Source organism: Ovis canadensis, chromosome 16 (genome assembly GCF_042477335.2).
Source record: "Ovis canadensis isolate MfBH-ARS-UI-01 breed Bighorn chromosome 16, ARS-UI_OviCan_v2, whole genome shotgun sequence".
Classification (NCBI taxonomy): Eukaryota; Metazoa; Chordata; class Mammalia; order Artiodactyla; family Bovidae; genus Ovis; species Ovis canadensis.
This window is the reverse complement of record NC_091260.1, coordinates 28,709,196-28,729,327: the sequence shown is the minus strand read 5'-3', so window position 1 is coordinate 28,729,327 and position 20,132 is coordinate 28,709,196. Positions and strand designations below refer to the sequence as shown.

At 35.7% G+C, this 20,132-nt stretch overlaps 1 long non-coding RNA gene across 2 annotated transcripts in view; it reads right to left on the bottom strand.

Annotated features, from left to right (window-relative positions):
* Positions 1-4,131: 4,131 nt before the first annotated feature.
* Positions 4,132-20,132, bottom strand: part of LOC138421882 (uncharacterized) — a 122,940-nt gene continuing 106,939 nt past the window's right edge. For both annotated transcript variants that reach the window (XR_011249664.1, XR_011249663.1), the window contains one exon: positions 4,132-5,623. This is a non-coding gene — a long non-coding RNA (uncharacterized lncRNA). The remainder of the gene's footprint in view (positions 5,624-20,132) is intronic.

Genomic DNA, 20,132 nt, shown 5'->3' with positions numbered 1-20,132 from the left:
CATGGACTACAGCCTGCCAGGCTCCTCCATCCATGCGATTTTCCAGGCAAGAGTACTGGAGTGGGGTGCCATTGCCTTCTCCAATACATTGTATATAAAATTCATATTTTAAAAGGTCATTTAAAATTAATTTTAAAATTAAATATAAGATCTAGAAAGTATCTTAAATCAAGTCTAGCCTAACACCTACACAGCTAGTTAGTAGCTATTGTTACTATTAATAGGACCCAAGTCTTCCACCACTTGAGCTTGTGCTTTTTTGCATGCAATAATTACATTCAATATTGACAAAATAATGATCAATCGTAAATATTAAAACTCATAATCATCTTGTCAAGTGTTCTTTCCACTGATTCCATGGATCCTTTAATTCTCAGTTACATCAATCAAGTTGGAAGAAAAATTTATTGCATTTCTACTCTCTAGTAGGCAGTCATGTATCTTTGGATTCCTACACCAACCCCACAATATAGTTTCTCTTTAACTTCACTTTACAGGTTAGGAAGTGAAGTAAACTGCCTGAGGTCACAGTCTCCAAGTTGTGGAAAAGAACACTAACTACATACAGATTCTATTCTCTTGCTACTGTCCTCTGCAGTACCACTTAGCCCTTTTACCATAGTTCATCCTGATGCAGGTCATGCTCTGTGATTTCTCAGAAGATATGTGTGCCTTTCTGGTTTTAAATAATTTACTCAACCAAAGTAAAACTAAGAAACTTGTTACTCTTTATTGTCCATTGTCATATTAAGACCAGGTAAGAATTGTTAGTTGTTCTTGAAATTTCAACCAAAATCTCATAAGAAATTTAAACTCTCCATAGCAAGCTGGAAACTCTTTTAAATACCCTGTAAGATTTCCAATGCAGCAACAAAATTCATTTACTGAGCATCAGATAAAAGTGTTAAATAAACATCTACCTAACAGACTCCAAAGCACACATCTGCCAAGCAGATGATTCTTCAAGATCCTTGAAGTCTCTCCCATTTGACTAGATGGCTCTTTTTTCTTGGTTAGTCTTCTCAAAACTTTCAAATTCTTTCTCTAATATAACTATACATCAAATTTGTTATGCAAGAGAAAACAACTTATTTTTATGAAATTACAACTTTGCATGTGTCAGCTCTTTTTATTAAAAACTGAGGTTTTATAGCCCATCAGTTCAGTTCAGTTCAGTTCAGTTCAGTCGCTCAGTTGTGTCCGACTCTTTGTGACCCCATAAATCGCAGCACAGCAGGCCTCCCTGTCCATCACCATCTCCTGGAGTTCACTCAGATTCACGTCCATCGAGTCAGTGATGCCATCCAGCCATCTCATCCTGGGTCGTCCCCTTCTCCTCCTGCCCCCAATCCCTCCCAGCATCAGAGTCTTTTCCAATGAGTCAACTCTTCCCATGAGGTGGCCAAAGTACTGGAGCTTCAGCTTTAACATCATTCCTTCCAAAGAAATCCCAGGGTTTATCTCCTTCAGAATGGACTGGTTGGATCTCCTTGTAGTCCAAGGGACCCTCAAGAGTCTTCTCCAACACCACAGTTCAAAAGCATCAATTCTTCAGTGCTCAGCCTTCTTCACAGTCCAACTCTCACATCCATACATGACCACAGGAAAACCCATAGCCTTGACTAAGCAGACCTTAGTCTGCAAAGTAATGTCTCTGCTTTCGAATATGCTATCTAGGTTGGTCATAACTTTTCTTCCAAGGAGTAAGTGTCTTTTAATTTCATGGCTGCAGTCACCATCTGCAGTGATTTTGGAGCCCAAAAGTGAGCACTAATAGTCTTTTCTATTTAATTCACATCTTATTGTTTGTGAGAAAGCCAATTAATCTTTCTAGGGAAATCATATTACAATTAACTCTTTAATAAGTTAAGCAGTAAAAGCTTTTCAACAATTTATTTTCCTTTTGAATGGCTATAAATTAATGGCTAGAAATCTTTGACTAGAAATGAATGTAGCAAATTCACAACAAGGTTGAAATTCAAAAAAAAAAAAAGCTGCTTCCTTCAATAAAGAGAAATGATTTTGAATCCACATTTCGCTCTTAAATGGGTTAATTTTAAAAGTTCAGAGAAAGGTGGAATATGATCATTCCAACTGAATGAAGAGTAGAAGAGATATAAGGTAGTAGTTTTGAATATTGAATCCTACACAGACAATTGCCATTATCTTCCAAAACTGTATAATGTACTATCAATTTTCTGTGTCTTTTGCTGAATTATGAACTGTTCTGATTTCTTCTTTTGCCTTAGTAGTCTGCACTTACTAATTTCCCTGTAGTACTATCACTTTAATTTATGCAAATATAGTTGAACAACAACAGAAATATCAAGCAAATAGGAAACAATTCATATTTTCCATCTCTTTCTCAGATAGGCAATATGGTGATGATGGGATTACAGATGGATAGACACAGATTCGAATCTAGGATCTGCCAGATGAAGAGAATATGACCTTGAGCAAGTTGTTTGTTTTCAATCATTAAGTCTTGTTCAACTCTTTTGTGACCCCCTGGACTGTAGCCCCCCAGGTTCCTCCATCCATGGGATTTCCCAGGCAAGGATATTGGAATGGGTTGTCATTTCCTTTTCCAGGGGGTCTTCCCGCCCCAGGGATGGAACTCCTGTCTCCTGCATTGGCAGGCAGATTCTTTACCGCTGAGCAACCAGGGAAGCCCAGGGAAATTCTTAACTTTTGTTAAATAACTGAAATGAGATACATTAACTTGAGTTTTTCACATGTTAATGAAGCTTATTATACTGTGAGAGTTAAATTATATAAAACACCTGGCACATAACTGATACTCAGTTGTTACTAGTTTTATTCCCTAATTTCTCGTTTATATCTCTATGAACAGAAACATGTTGAAAGACTAAAAGCAGTGACTCTTAACTTATCATATCATCTTTGTGAGTTCCCGCCCTCCTTTTGGTGGCAAAAAAAAAAAAAAAAAAAACCTATATTACTTCTTAAATAAGCATTAAGAGCAGAAAAAACAGTTAAAAGATTGCATATTATGAAACTGGAGAGATTAATATTTTATCTTTCTTAAATAGAGAATTTTTAAAAAGAAAATTATGGATAAACATTTTTGAAGCATTATCAAGAAACATTATATGAACATCAATGCAGTGATGTTTGAATTCTCAGTGAAGCATATTGCCTTCTGTGGAAGGTTTTTCCTGCCTAGCCTCTGTGTTTTCATTGAGCAAGCCCCTTAAAAATAATGTTTTACACATATAACCTCAAAATAATTTAGCATACAATCTCTTTATCTCATCCAGACTTGAAGGAAGAAATCTAGTAACCACCTGCAGACTAAGAAAATACCTTAAAGATCATTTACTCCAGTCTGTCAAAGATGGTACCAAGATAGAACTTAAAGACAAACTTCACAGGCAGTCCTCCAACTTTTTAGGTGGGTTAGTTCTTTTTAAGTTCTAAGATCTTTGTTCTTTCTATTGAATTAAAATCCACTTTACAATTATTTGTTCTAATTGACTCTACTTCTGTACTATGGAGCAATACAGAATATCGGGGCTCATCTTCCAGGTTATGGTAACTATCCTCGTGGTTCTCCTCTCTTTCTGGAAAACCACCCATCACAAAGTTTCAGTACATTTAGTTCTGGTGTTGCTGATGGTTACTGTCTATAGGGTGGGTCTGTGATTTAAACATGGATTCACAGTACTCTTATGAACATAGTTATTAATGAAGGAATGAGCATGAGACCTAATTCACAACTGAACTTTGAAATATTGAGCATGAGGTATACTCAAATAATTTCAGTAGACTTGAAGGTGTAGCTCCTCTGCCCACCATCTTGTCCAAAGGCATCAAGAGACTCTATGGAATGGGACCAACAAAGAAAGAGAAAGTGTAGATAGAAAGAGTGACTGGGTCCCAAAATATGCAGCCAAGTACAACTTTCAGTTATATAAACCAAGACATTCCTTTTTTTTTTTTTCCCCTTAGGTTTGCTTAGGTTGGATTTACTGTCAACTGCAGCCAAAACAATCTTGATTGAAATACTCATATCAACATTCTATGTATATTTGAAGATTGCTGTTACTTTCTCTCTATTATCTTCTATTATTTCAGACAAACATTCTCAATTCTTTTCATTTCCATTCATTTACAAAATTTTACCAACTCTCAATTTCCTTACTGTGCTGCTTAATACCTACGGAATAAAACACAAAAAGTTTGCTGTGTACACAAACTGTATACAAAAGAAAAAAGAAAATTTTTAATGTGCTTTAGGGGAAGGACAATTTTCAAACAACCTAGAAATGCCATTTCATGTCAGTTAATGTGCCAACTTCAAAATTGTTTGCTCATCAACAAGTTAGGCTCCCAAAGGACCTCTACTTGATAACACTTTATTAACAACTAAAGATCACATATTTCAATCCAACTACATTTGCTTGCTAATATTCCATTGTTGTACCTTTTTTACTAACTGTAAAAAAAAAATCACTAATTTAAGATTGCACAGTTCTTGACATAACTAAGTATATACTTGTGTACTCTATGCATTTTTCATGCTATATTTGAAGCGCATAAAAACAGCTAAGATATAGTCCCTTAGTTTGAGGATTTTATATTTGCTGCATTATAACACAGAACTCATCATAATCACCATCACCATCATCATCCACCAGACTCCCATTCATTTACTGAGTGTTTAAATATGACAGGATTGGTGCAAAATGCTTTGCAGATATGATCTCATTCAATCCCCTTAACCTCATGACATGTTATTATTATCACCAATTTATAGACAAGAAAACCGAGGGGAAAGGTAAGTTAGGGCATCATGAGCAAGTTTGTCTCTGCAACACTAATTGGGATACATGCAAACTATGTTCTGAAGAGAATACAGTGGAAGAAACAAGAACCTCTTGGTGGTAGCACTTCCTTTTTTAATTAAAGGAATGGTATTTTTTAATCTTTTCAAACTAGGAAAATAAATGAAGAAACAAGAAAAATAGACACATCAAATAAATGCTTAGAATTTATACTGAAAATATGTTGCAAATATTTATGACAATCAGAACTCTGAGGAAAGTCCTCTTCTTTCTCGGTCACCAAAGCTGATGGGTGGGCCTAGCCCTGAACAGATTGTGAAAATAGCTCTTTACCTCTGATCTCTCTTTTCTATGCCCTTCTACCTTATAGATTCATACTCTATTAATTTCTTACTCCTTAAAATGCCTGCATCCTTTTATTTTTCTTCTTTTATCCCTTAAACAAAGTTTTTCCCAATATCTATCCTAAGAAAGAATCCTAGTAATCTACATTTTGGACTGCATTTATGTCATGATTACAATTCCCAAGAGATATTAACCTTATTTCTGAGGGTGAAATAAAAGTCTTCAAAGTGATTTCAAGGGTCAGCCAGTAGATAAAGACTTTTTAGTGTAGGAAGAGATGTCCGGGAATGCCTCTGAAGTCACACTGCATAATCAAACCACATACCCAGCAACTAAGCCCAGGGCTGATTACAGATGCCACCTACCTGCCTGCCTTCTTCCTGCTTTTTCTTCTTCTCCACTGGTCCCATTTTCAAAGAGACTCGCGCTTCCATTCCCATGGACAGTCTTTTCCAAATCTCCTGCCAATGCTAAAAATAAAAATGAGAGAATTTTGTTTCATTACTTTCCATTTTCCTACCTCCTCTGTGATAGAGGTATTAATGAGCAATGACATTACCAAAAGGTATATAATGGCAGATAATTCACCAACTGAATAAAAAAATATGAAACAAATAACATAATTTACAATTACGATTTTAGAAAGAAAGCAATCAGGGCCTCAAGTTATTCATTACAGAACATCCTGGAGTGAGGAATATGTTAAAATTAGACAAAATACAAATTTAAATATACAAATGTAGTATCCCTCAACTAAATGTGTTTTAATTCTCTCTCATTCTAAACAAAAAAAATAAAATAAATAAGCATACATTTTTGGTCAGATAATTCCATCTTATTTCTCCTTGACATTCCCTCTCCATAGGCAATATATTCAAATAGAATGCGCGCTGTGTGCTCAGTTGCTTCAGTCATGTCCAACTCTTTGCTATCCTATGGATCGAGCCCACCAGGGTCCTCTGTCCATGTAATTTTCTAGGCAAGAATACTAGAGTAGGTTGCTGTGCCCTCCTCCAGGGGATCTTCCCAACCCAGGGATCTCACAGGCAAATTCAAATAGAACAAAATAAGACAGTCATTTTGAGGGAGTACATACAATGAATATCAATACCTGTCTCTGAAACAGAGTTTCCATTTGATATTGTACAAATAGTAAGAATACAATGTTTCTTTAAAATGTCAAAAAGATTAACATAAGACCTAAGGAAAAGACTTTATATGTAAAAAAGAGATGTTATTTTAAACACTGTATTACACCATGACCTGAAAATCTTATGGGGGTTTTGCTATCTGAAGATTTCTCACCTGCTATGACACTTAGAGAAACCACAAACAAAACAACACAGGCCTCAAGACAGGGGTGTAAACGTGTCCTGTCAAGCAAAGCATAGGTTTCTCACGATTTTGATGTGTTCTGCGTGCATATGCTGCTTTTCATTTGGCAAGCCTTTTTTATGTCCCAGCAGACAGCTAAGGAATAACAAGCATTCTTTGTCAGATTGTAGGTATTCCAGAAGATATTTTAAAGCTATGTGGATTCAGTTCACTCCATTCCAAGTTGAAAATAGAACACCTTTAGAAAGATCTGCTCCCTTTGATCTATGGACCAATAGTATGAAGGTCTTGTCTGTCACTGGAGGGTGGGCTATTGTTAATGGGACTGAAACAGTCAAATCCTGAGCTTTGTAATGCTTTCATAACCATGAAGCATAATGCTCTCAGTCCTTCCCAGAGAAATTTGTTCAGAAAATGAACTTAATCTGAAAATTAGTCCTTCCTTCAGATTCCATAGTATTTAAAGCCTAGAACATGACCCAACACATAATAGGTGATCAGAAAAAATTAATTGAAGTAGTCCATTCCTGCCTGGAAAAGCCTGGGCAAAAAAAAAAAAAAAAAAAACCATTAGACATTGAACAGAGCAAAAAATTGGAAAACAGAGACTAGAATCAGAGTAGAAATAATGCTCCTATAACAACTCAATTCTGGGTTTCAAAAATTCCTTGTAAAGAGAAACGAACACTTCATGTAAGCACTCTATTGGGAAGCATTTACAAGTCATGTTTGGCATGCTGTAAATGCATTTGTCCCTCGTGGAGCACCTCCCTACACAGTGATGATTTATTAGAATGCTATCTGTCTAAAATATTTTTATATTTAAATATGCAAATCCATTGCAAGACTATCACTAAAGCTCACATATGTCACATGAGTGGTTCTCATGACCACTGAAACAGTACAGTAGCGCAAACACAAGCCAAGCTCTGTCATCGAATATGGAGGCATGGCATTTTGCTCTTCCTACCTGAACTGACACTCACTAATGCACTTCTTTACCCTATAGTGGGCTCATTTCCCACTACTATTTCATTTTTATAAGAACATTTAACCCACAATGGATGACAAAGAGAACAAAGTATAAACATGCCTGGGAGACTACAAAATTTCCAAAGTACATGATCATCCTGGGTATTAAAAAATCCAAGTTTAATGACAGCTCTAGTCATTTCTAAGCAATGGCCAAGGAAAAAAGGGAAACAATAAGTAAATAATTTTGGACTGATAAAAGTTATTTGATACTATAAAAGGAAGTATAAACATCATTTCAGCCTTAAGTTGACAAACACTAAAGAATCCACCTGCCAATGCAGGATACGAGGGTTCAGTCCCTGGCTTGAGAAGATCCCCTGTAGAAGGAAGTGGCAACCCACTCCAATATTCTTGCCTAGGAAATCCCAAGGATGGAGGAGCCTTGCAGGCTACAGTCCATGGGGTCGCAAAGAGTCAGACAAGAATTAGTGACTAAACAACAACAAGGAACAATAATTTGAACAAACTATAATTGGAGACATAAAAATAACCGAAAATAATTGAAGAGGATAGAAGAATGATGTATGATTCTGGGAATACAGCTACATAAGAACTGGGATAATACAACTCTGAGTGGCAATGATACAGTTAGTGCTTCCATTTTCACAACATATCTTGTTCTTATCCTCCTAACACACACAGTGCTAAGACTTATAGTTTTAATTTCATAGCATGAGGTTCAAGGCATCTCAGTAAATCTTAAGTTAAAAAAAAATCCTTCACAAAATTGCATGAAACTTGACTAACGAGGAGGCCTCTGGAAATGCTGGCTGATTCTTAGTCATAAATGTTATGTCCTGGTCATAAATGTTATATCCTAGTCATAAATGCTAGTCCACTGAGTAGTATGGTAATTATTTCTTTTATGCTTCCCTCGGTAATTTTGAAATGCTAACTTTCATCATGTGCTTTCCAACTTCAAATACTTTCCCACTCCCACTTTATCTTTTTCTGCATGATCAGGGCCCATAGTTTCACACTTTCTATAGGTGAGCCCTAGTGCCCTAGGAATATATGAGTAGATTTGGAAGTCTCTCATGGGGCATGATTCTGTGACCCTCTATGTCACCTCCTCCACTTATAGTCTGGTGAGATTCTACCCAGCGGTGCTTCATAGTTGTCATGCAATTTTTTGTTATTCTCATATATACCATGTTACTTTTCCCTCCTAAAATATCATACTTCTCTTGATGTGATGCCATTATTTCAGCCTTTTAAAAATATCTGAGAAAATCATTTATATCCTGTGATTTATCCAGAGAGTCATACACTTCACTAAAATTCACACTCAACAAAGTTGCACTTTTTAAAAGCAGTCTTCTATAATCTCCTTCAGCTTCAAGATGGCAGAGGGGAGGGTTGAAAACAATCCGCAGTGTAAAGTTTCTATTGCAAGAATAATTTCATTCCAGTTCAAAGACTTCAAACAAGGAGAACATGAACAAGACTGTTTTGAAACTGATGTGGGTAAGGCTACATGAGTGTCTCATCTACACATGATGAAAACAAAAGAAAATAAAGCTGAGCACAAACTGGGAATACTTCTTTTGAAACAAAACCAAAACAAAAAGTTTGCAGTTCCTAAAAAGAAGTTGTTTAAAAGAGCTTAAAATCATCAAACAAGACATGGGATTATTTGAAGATAAAACTTTCAGAGAAAAATTTCTAGCAATAGTTGGTAACTCTCTCCACCATTGCTCTACTAGTACAGAATCAGACAGGGCTGTTTCACCCAGCTGGAGAAACTACCAGAAAATATACCCATGGGTAAATAATGATACTACTAACGCACTTTGTTGTTTAAGGTCACAGTTTTTCAGAAGTTCAAATAAATTTATTCCATTTTTGAATAATACATGTCATTTATATATAGAAAATAATTTCTACTATTAGAATCATTTCACTTACCTAGTCAAATTTTTTAATGATTAAACTTTTTTTCTGTTTGGTAGTGTCTGGCCTTATTTTTGTAACAGCATTTTTAAAAAATTTCTTCTGCTAATAATGTTCACAACCTATTTGCTGGTAAAAAATTTTATATTTCTTGTAATTTTTTAATATTTTTGACAGTATTTTTAAAGTTCAATAAATGTCTTCTTATACTTGAATACAGTAAATGTTACAGGTCACTGACACTTTAAAAATAAATTCTAGACACTTTAAAAACAAAATATCAGTATTAATATCCATACTTTCATACTAACACAGAATAAGTACTACAACACTGATACTATCATTTTATTTTGACACTACAATCACTAGAAGTATATCCCTCCCATTCTCATTCTCAGCAATTTAAATTCAGCAAAACTCTTTGTCTCAACTACCTTTCTACCTCTTCAGGGCTTTGAGAGATATCTACGATATCAGGGCTTTAAGAGAAAGGGAAGTAATTCTTTCCCATTTGCTATAAAATAAATTTAATCTAGAAGGACAGAGAAAGGCACAGACTATGTCTCATGGTAACCATTATAGGTAGGACAGTGGATAAAAAGCCAAGAGTCAGACACATAGGCCATATTCCTCCAACTGACTCTCTGATCTTCTAACTTTCCTGTAAGAACAGCTTGGGGGAAAAGAGTAGCTTTTTGGTGCTATTCTCACAGACTACTTGAAATGCCATATTTATCAGTGTGAAAGTCTCCTTTCTACGAAATAAGATCTCCAGGAGATGTCATATCACATTTCATTCTTCAGAAAAAAATAGGAAGCGTACCTTCTGAGTTCTAGAATATGAAGTTGCATCAGGCAGGATCCTCAACTATAAGCAACAGACACTGACTCCAGCCATTTTAAACAGGAAAAAAGTAATTATGAGAAAACTATGGACCAGCTTACACAATCTAGAAGGAAGCTTCAAAAATAAGGATCAAAAATCCAGTGAGACTCAAAGGAGCCCAAGCAGCCTACATCACACCACAGAAACTCTTAGTTTAAGATATTACCCAGGTCATAGCCAATGTTCTGCCAGTGAATTGTTCCACTGCTGCTGTGCATGAATTCTAAAACACTCTTCTGGTTTGATGCCCCTTCTAAGTCCCAAGCAGAAGCATCCAACTGATGAAGCATAGGTCAAGTGTCTTTAGCCTGTAAATCTGAGACTCTGCTAACTACAACTAGGAAATTCCCTTAAAAAGGAAGAGTGTGAATGGAGCCAATCAGTATCAACAACTGTCCATTGTACCAAGCTTTGGCCATGAAAGAAACAACAGAATTAAAATAATCTTTCATTTCTTGAAGTGAGATACATTTCAAAGCACAACCTCAGAAGGAGCTAGCAGTGTCCATCAAGGAGGAAAGTCAAAATGGCAATGGCTTTTGGATTTTAGGAATTGGTCTTCAATGTTCTCAAATGTATTCTGTATCATGTCCAATTTTCTAGAAACTTGAGACGTTTTTGAAAGATTAAATAATTTATTTTAAAAGCAGAAAGTAAAGAGAGGGAGAGAGAATTAAAAATCTATTAGCAAACATTTATAACAAAAATATCTAAGAGTTTATTAACTAGTCTCCCAGCTTTGTTTGACATATAAATTTATTTTAAAGTAATATAGAAACTTCATCGTATTAGAAACTGCTAAAATAATTTCCTTAATTTGTGTGTTTTAATAATCATCTAAAAACTTTCAAATAAATTAATCACTAAAATTATACTAATAATTAATACTATTTTAATATTTTGACATATATTTTAATTTTTCTCTTTAAAGAGACTACAAAGATAACATATTTAAAAACATCTTAAACTGCTATATTTTATCATGTTGTTTATATGGGCCAAATATACATTTAAATATAGATTGAACATTGGTTATGGTTTTATTAACAGCATCAGAAGAAAACAAAATCTATTTTTATTATATGATATTTTAAATTCCTGCTTTCTGAATTATGTTTCTAATTTCCATGCTTAGTTATTGAAGCATTTGAGAATATTTTTAGACCACAATCTGTAAGACCCTCTCATCATAAAATTCATTGAATGTATAAAAAGTGTTATCTGCTAAGAAATGAAAGAATAGATATAAATAAAGAATTTCTTTTTTAACAGTGCTTTTTGGCATACTAAATATATCATCAGATGGGACACAGAAATTTAAATCAGATGGTTGCAATAGATCTGATGAAAAAGTGATCATTTTATCCTATTAATGTGCATTTTCTCATTAACGTTTCTTTCGCTGCCTTTAAACAATGTCCTATAAGTAATATAAAGATTAAGTAAATGGATAAAAATTAGAAATATTTCTAACTGTGAAAGTGAAAGTGTTAATTGCTCAGTCATATCCAACTCTTTGAGACCCCATGGACTGTAGCCTGCAAGGCTCCTCTGTCCATAGAGTTCTTCAGGCATGAATACTGGAGTGAGTTGCCATTTCCTTCTCCAGGGGATCTTTCTGACTCAGGGATTGAACCCAATCTCCCACATTGCGGGCAGATTCTTTAGCCTCTGAACCACCAGGGAAGCCCAATTATGACTTCAGTGAGCTTGAAGAATAAAATCCAGCTCACTCTGTTTCACCAAATGTGAAAGTCATTAATTTATTTTAAAATTATTTTCAAAAAACGCCATTTTCAGCTACTTCAATCAATAAAATATTGTCTGGAAGCAGAAAAGAAATTCTAGTATCATTGGAAATTCTGTTCCTTCTATAGGTGTTGTATTTGGTTGTGGAAAGCCCCAAGTCAAATCCTTTAAAGTGAAAGTGTTAGTTGCTCAGTAGTGTACAACTCTGCAGCCCCATGGACTAGAGCTCTCCAGGCTCCTTTGTGGGATTCTCCAGGCAATACTGAAGTAGGTTGCCATTTCCTCCTCCAGGGGATCTTCCTGACCCAGGGATCGAACCCAGGTCTCCTGCATTGCAGGCAGATTCTTTACCAACTGAGCCCCCAGGAATGCCCAAGTCAAATCTTGCTGTGCCCTAAGTATTGGGAGAAGACATAAGAAATAACCATTAACCACTTTATCCCTAACTACAGGATTATTATTTGTTCCTTAGAATCCAGAAATTTATAAAATAAAATGCATCACTTGTTTGAAGTGAAACTTTCTTTACTCTTTTAACAGAGTCTTACATATACCATGTGCCCACTCTTAACTGTTTTATTTCCATCCTTCTTTTGTCAGTAATTACAGTCTTAATCTCCTGAGTGCATGGAAAAATCCTATACAACATGCTCTTCCAGAAAGGGCAATCACACATAAACGCCAGTTCACACTTGCTCCAGCAGTACAATGTAGGCAATTGGGATGACTTAACCTAATATCACACCAGTTATCAGAAAACTTACAGCTGCATTATTTGTGCAGCCAACAGCAGAAATGAGTCCTCTGTATTTACCAACAGAACTGTGACTGATTCTCAGATAATTAGTATATTTTCATCACATAACAGTTTAGACATTTCATGAAGTTTCTATTATTCCCTGTCATACTCTGGTGTCCAAAACACATGTTAAACTGGTTTTCCAAAAAGACAAGAGGAAAATAATGGAAGCAAATGAAACGTAAAGCTCCCAAGACCATGGGTACAGGAATATAGCGAAAACTTTGCTTCTGTTCAGCCCTACTGCAGCTGCACTAATAGTCTGCCTGCTGTACTCAATGCTTTCTCTCTCCTCCCACTTCTAGTGGGAAATATGGTTTCGATTCCTACACATCTGAGCTTGAAAATGGTAGCACATATTTTAAGAGTTGTAAAATCTGCTAATTTCTTATCCCTTTAATGGCTCCAGAAAAAAGGCAACCATCTTTTGTTCTTCTGATGCCAGCTTTGCTTAGAAATGCTCCTGCTCTTAGTAACAGGACCTTGAAAGTGATAGTCTCAGTGATGTTCAACTCCATGGACTGCAGCCGACTAGGCTCCCCTGTCCATGTGATTCTCCAGGCAAGAATACTAGAGAAGGTTTCCATCCCCTTCTCCAGGAGATCTTCCTGACCCAGTGATTAAACTGGGTTTCCTGCATTGCAGGCAGATTCTTTACCATCTGAGCCACCATGAAGCCCAACAGGACCATGGGAAAGCTAAATCATTCCACTATGACATTTCATATCAACAACAAGCCCTCTTCACCTTATTCCAAAATGGCCCTTTCTAACACTGAATCTGAAATAGTCAATTGTTAAATATGTACCCATTAACTTCGGTTAGCTTAATTTCTGTGTTCAAAAAAATGCTAGGATTCAATAGGAAAGATAACATGTCTCTTTTTGTTTTTTGTCATTCTATCTTCTATGTCAATAAAATGCCAATATTAAAAAAGCACTAAGTAAACAGTGATCAGTTCAGTTAATGTATTAATTCATGGACAAATCATAGTGTTAGGCAGTGCTTTCACAGAACTTTCTGTGGTTATGGAAATGTTCATGCAATTTTTACCTGATAGTGTGTGTGATTGCTGGCCACAAATGGCGACTATTGAACAATTGAAAAATGCCTAGTGTAACTGGGGAGCTAAATTTTTTTAAAATTTTCTATCATTTTAATTAATTAAGCTTAAATTTAATTAGCCACATGTGGTTAGTGACTACCATATTGATGCTAAGAGATAAACATAACCAGGACACAACTTCTGCCTTCAAGGAGCTCACTGTCCAGAAATACAAGCTCAAAAGGCATCACAAGTCTTAATAAAAGAAAAGGCATTTGAGCTGGTTATGCAGAACAAATACAGAATTTAACCTGCATTGAGAATTAAATCTAGTTCTTAGACATACACTAAATTGTATATCTGAGGGCTGGACTGTGTTTTCTATTTAACTTATAATTAATACGTAACTATAAAAACAGATGATTTGAAAACTAAAAGATAATATATAGAAAGCATTTAGAATACAGTAAGAACTACTATATATCTGCTAATATCATTATTATTTAAAAGATAAATTTTGTCCTACCACTGAAGTCCATGACGCTCAGTATTAAAATAAAAATTAACCAGTTTTTTCCACTGCCTTGCACCTATTTTCTGATTTTTGCTTTTGCTAGTACATTAGTACGGATTTCTATGGAGTGGAATCTACCACGCCATAGGCAATGCTTGCCAGTTTGGTCAGTGAAACGCTGATTCTTCAGGAAAAATAATGATTTAAGTAAAAAATATTCTTATTAATATTAGACCAAAGGTAGAATTATTTTTCTCATATCTGGGATTTACATGCCTCACTAGCTTTGGTGATAAAGAAAAAGGTAAAAAGAAGAAAGAAGTCAGGACACATGATCAGGAACTTCCAGCATCAAGCCATCTTCAAGTTGTGGCCTACGATCCTAGAAACAATGTTAGGCAAGTTCCTTTAATTTCATTGCTTAAAGTTTTAGTTTATAAGAGAGAAGGTTAAATAGCTCCATCTAGAGATACTTGTGATAGATCTTAGAGATACACAGATCAAGAATCATTGCAGGTGTGAAGTCCTGGACAAGCTTCTGTTTCTTCCTCCAAAGGGATCCATGAACAAGTAGCTTCACAGATTCTAGATCCTATCTACTGCGAAGCTGAGGAAAATCACTATAAACCAGTCAGTAGAAATTTATAAAGTTTCATCTTAGTAAAATATGAGATTAAATGAGTATAACTCTCCTAAAAACAGCAAACTCTTACGATGAATGAGATGAAAAATTAGACAAAGCTTTACATTGACTCTCAAATAAGCTAAGTCACATATACAGATAGAACCTACAGAACTATGCCAATGTGTTAAACATAAAACAAAGCAAACTGTAAGACAAAAATCAGCTTTGTGTTCATTACACTATACTGTGTACTAAGGACAAAATGGCGTGCAAAGAAAAATATTCTCTGACTCTAAGTGGCTTACATTCTGATGGAAGATAGAGGCATGAATCAAATAATAAAAAGTTTTAAATCACAATGGTATATGAGCTATTATTAATAGTTAAATGGTACAAGGAATAATAATAATAAAAAGATCAGAAAGACTTCTCCAAGGAAATGACATTTGAACTCAGATATAGAAGTTGAATTAGAGCCAACAAGGTAAATAAGGGAAGAATGAGCTTTGCATGCAAAGGAAGAGAGTCCGCAAAGTCTGTTGCAGGAAGGGACATTAAAAATCCAAGAAAGTGAAAGTGGACACAGGTGCATGGGAGTAAAGTGAGACAGCAGAGGAGATGTAGTTAGTTTCCAGGTGAACTCTAGAAAGTATCATGTTCTCTGCAGTATATTTTTGTTTCCCACTTTGCATTGACATTTACAGATACGTAATATCTCTATCTATCTGTATTTACATAGATGGATAGTATTTGTATTTGGTTTCTCTACTAGAATAAGTAGAAATGCCCGAATCTTTCTAAAAAGGGGGCTCTACAGATATGTCACACAGGAAACATCAAGGGATATATAGTAGCTGAGTGACAAATGAAAGTTTCAATGTTTCAGCTGCCTAGAAAAAGGCAAGCTTTCCTACAAACAAGATTAGCAAGGCTGACCCATGAAAAGGGATGTAGGTTCACTACATGAGTCAGGAATATCCCCTAGGGATGAAATGGAAACCCACTCTAGTATTCTTGCCTGGGAAATCCCATGGACAGAAGAGTCTTGTGGGCTATATCCATGGGTCGCAAAGGGTCAGACATGACTTAGCAACTAAACAAATCTGTATATATATAAACACATACATATGTAACACATTTTGTTTATCCATTTATCTTTTGATGGACACTTAAGCTGTTCCCATGTCTTGGCTATTGTTCATTTTTCAAAGAAATAACTATAGTATAGTTGCAGCCCACTTCATGCCCTTCTGTCCTCAATTTTGCTAAAACAAACTAGCATGTGTACTTTATTCCAGATAACTGGTTCAGACAGCTGAATCTGGGTCAAAAACAGAATAATTATGGGGAGAATTGAGATAGGAAGTAATACTTGTATTTTTCAAATTATAATTTTTTTATTTTAATGAAGATATATAATGAGCCCAATTATACATTGTTGATGATATCCTTCATTATCTTTTCACAGCCAGGCATGTTTATAAAAGGTAGAATTATGGAACTGAAAGTTGAAATCTCTGGCAAGGACCTGGAAAGCAGTTATTTGGAGTTGTCAGTGGAGGGTGAACCCATAAGCTTTGGAAGCAATATAATGATAAAATATATCAGGTTGGATTTTAATTTTGTCAATAAATATTTTTATTTCAAAAGTTTCTTTTTTAATACAAAGAAGATAAAAAATAAATTTATTTAATACAAAGCAAATGATTCACTTTCAGTGGAAAATGATTTTCAGGAAAATCAGTTCCTCATGAGTTTTTCAGATTTTCTTAAGCAGCAAACACCCACAAAGTAATTTATAAATATAGTTTAAAATAACAATTTTTGGCCTCCAAATAAAAACAGAGTAAGGTAAGTTTGTAAGGCATTAACTCATTGTAGAGTACTCATCTGCTATCTGTAAGTCCAGGGACTCATATGGAAAAAACAATAACAGCTTAATTGTTGGTAAAGACACATATTCACACTTCAGAAATATATCATAGTTGGTACAGGCAGTTCTAGTGCCACTCAGCACAGTCCTAAGTGGAATTTTCTAGAACAAAATTTTCTCAAAAATCATCTTAACCCAAGAGATTAATTGAAATAAACAATAGTATCAGCAGTTTACAGAGAAGATACTTCCCCCACCCCTACCCTCCCTGCTCAAGTATGTTCAGCTGGGCTAGGAGAGTCTAATATATTACTGTCTAGTAGAACTTTCTGATGGAAGTGTTCTATATTGCTGCAACTGGCTAAATTTGTTTTTTGAGTTTTTGAAATTGTTTAGTGAGACTAAATTTTATTTAACATAACAAATGCATTTAAATTTAAATAGCCACATGCAGCTGGTAGCTACTGTATTTGTCAACATAGGTCAAGTGGATGCTAGTTATGATTTAACTAACTCAGGTCTTGAACTATTATACACATCTTGCTATTTCCAGGAAATTTGTTTTTCTCACCTTCATACAACAGCAGCTATCCTTCTAAGATGGTGTCTAAATGGTAGAATCCTACCTACCAGTGCATTTGCTCCATGTATCTATCTTCTATGTAGGTAAAACAAGGACAAAATAGTAATAAATTATTACAGATATTTTACTGGTAAAAGATGTGAGTGATGGCACACTTACAATAATTATTGGAGATGACATTAAATTTTCATCTTCCATCTAGAATTTGAGTAATGAGAAGCCCTTTAGGGCCCATCTATTGGTTCCCCTTCCTAAATTTTCATTAAAGAGCACCAACAAGAAAGAAAAAAAAACATATTAAAGGAAATTATTAATTTTCAGGCTCATTATACTAACAGTTATTTTTCTCTGTTATGTCTCATGAAATATGTGAACAAGTCTAGAAATGAGAAAGAACAAAATCTAAGGGAGGGAAAAAAGTGTGGGAATTGCAATAATTGCATCAGGACACCAAAGAGAGAGGTGACAGCCTCTCTCAAGCTAATGCCAATTGTATTGAGTGAGGTGGACGGGCTCAATTGTATTGAGTGAGGTGGACGGGCTCTGCATACTGATATGCAGAAGGTCAGGTGCAAAATGAGAACTGTGTTTCCAAGAGCAGGATGATAGGACTGGAATATCTGTTAGATACTCATCTTAGAGCTCAGGAATGCCAGCCATGTGACAAACACTTTGTGTAAGACTTCAAAAGAAAATGGGTTCAAAATACTTTGGGGGGAAATTGTTTTAAAACAAGTCTCACAAAATAAAAGGAAAAAAAAACGAATGTTATTTTAAGTCACAGGCTGCCTATAAAGCCATGAATTTTCCATTTTTTGTTAATGACCATGATACAAGTCAGTATTTCTCAAAGTACAAATTTGAACTGCTGGTACTAGAATTACTGTTAAAGACACAGAGTCCTGAGATATATCCCAGTTCTTTCAAGTCAGAATCTCTAGAAATGAATTCCAGAAATCTTTGTTTTTACCAATATCCCAAAATGATGCCTGCTGCTGCTAAGTCACTTCAGTCGTGTCTGACTCTGTGCGACCCCATAGACGGCAGCCCACCAGGCTCCCCTGTCCCTGGGATTCTCCAGGCAAGAACACTGGAGTGGGTTGCCATTTCCTTCTCCAATGCATGAAAGTGAAAAGTGAAAGTGAAATCACTCAGTTGTGCCCGACTCTTAGTGACCCCATGGACTGCAGCCTACCAGGCTGCTCCATCCATGGGATGTTCCAGGCAAGAGTACTGGAGTGGGGTGCCATTGCCTTCTCTGAAATGATGCCTATGCAAACCTAATAAAGGTTATTTAAGTGATGACAAGGAGATTAGAAGCTCATATACTGGAAGACAAAGAAAAAGATTTCATAATTTGTTCACTAGATAGATGTTCAAATTTTCAACCATCACCATAGGAAGAAAAATAATAATTACCCAATATCTGTAATTATCATGAATAAATTTGTATCTTCGATAAAATCAAGGTACATATATCATTATTAGGAGCTGAGACTGCTAATTTAATGTGTCAACTTGATTTGGTCAAGGATGCCTAGATATTTGGTCAAACATCATTTATGGACGTGTCTGTGAGGATGCTTCTGGGTGAGATTAACAATTAAACAGGTAGGCTGAGTAAAGCAGATTCCCCTCCCCAATGCGAATGAGCCTCATCTAATTTGCTGAAGGCCTAAATAGAACAAAAGACTGAGTAAGAAAGAACGCCTTTTCTTTGACTTATTGTCCTCAATTTGTCTTCTCTTGCTTGGCATGATCTGCCAGTAGAGATACACAAAATATAACCCAATGGATGTTCCCAATCAACCACATAAAAAGGCAAGGAGTTGGGTTAACTATGGGATACTTTCTAACACTTTTTGAAATCTAGTAAATATAATGAGATTACCTGGTTTCTTCTAAATGTCACTGGACAAAATGTTGAAAGAAAAGGATGCACTCAGGGATTTGAATTCCCAGTTCAAGTGCCACATAAATGAATTGAATGCTTCATTATGTGCCCTTAAAGAGACCCTTACCTCCTGTAGCCACAGGGTTGACTCCTGAAAATCAAATGTAGAATATTATCCCGTGACTGGCTGAATTAGAACACTAGTTGTATTTCACAGATCCAACTCTTTGACCCCATGGACTGCAGCAAGCCAGTCTTCCCTGTCTATCACCAACTGCCAGAGCTTGCTCAAATTCATGTCCATCATGTAGGGGATGCCGTCCAATCATCTCATCCTCTGTTGTCCCCTTCTCCTCCTGCCTTCAATCTTTCCCAGCATCAGGGTCTTTCCTAATGAGTCAACTCTTTGCATCAGGTGGCCACAGTATTGGAGCTTCAGCATCAGTCCTTCCAATGAATATTCAGGATTGATTTCCTTTAGGACTGGTTTGGTCTCTTTGCTGTCCAAAGGACTCTCAAGAGTCTTCTCCAACACCACAGTTCAAAAACATCAGTTCTTCAGTGCTCAGCTTTTTTTATAGTCCAACTCTCACATCCATCATGACTATTAGAAAAACCATAGCTTTGACTATATGAACCTCTGTTGGCAAATTAATGTCTCTGCTTTTTAATATGCTGTCTAGGTGGGTCATAGCTTTTCCTCCAAGGAGCAAGTGCCTTTTAATTTATGGCTGTAGTCACCATCTGT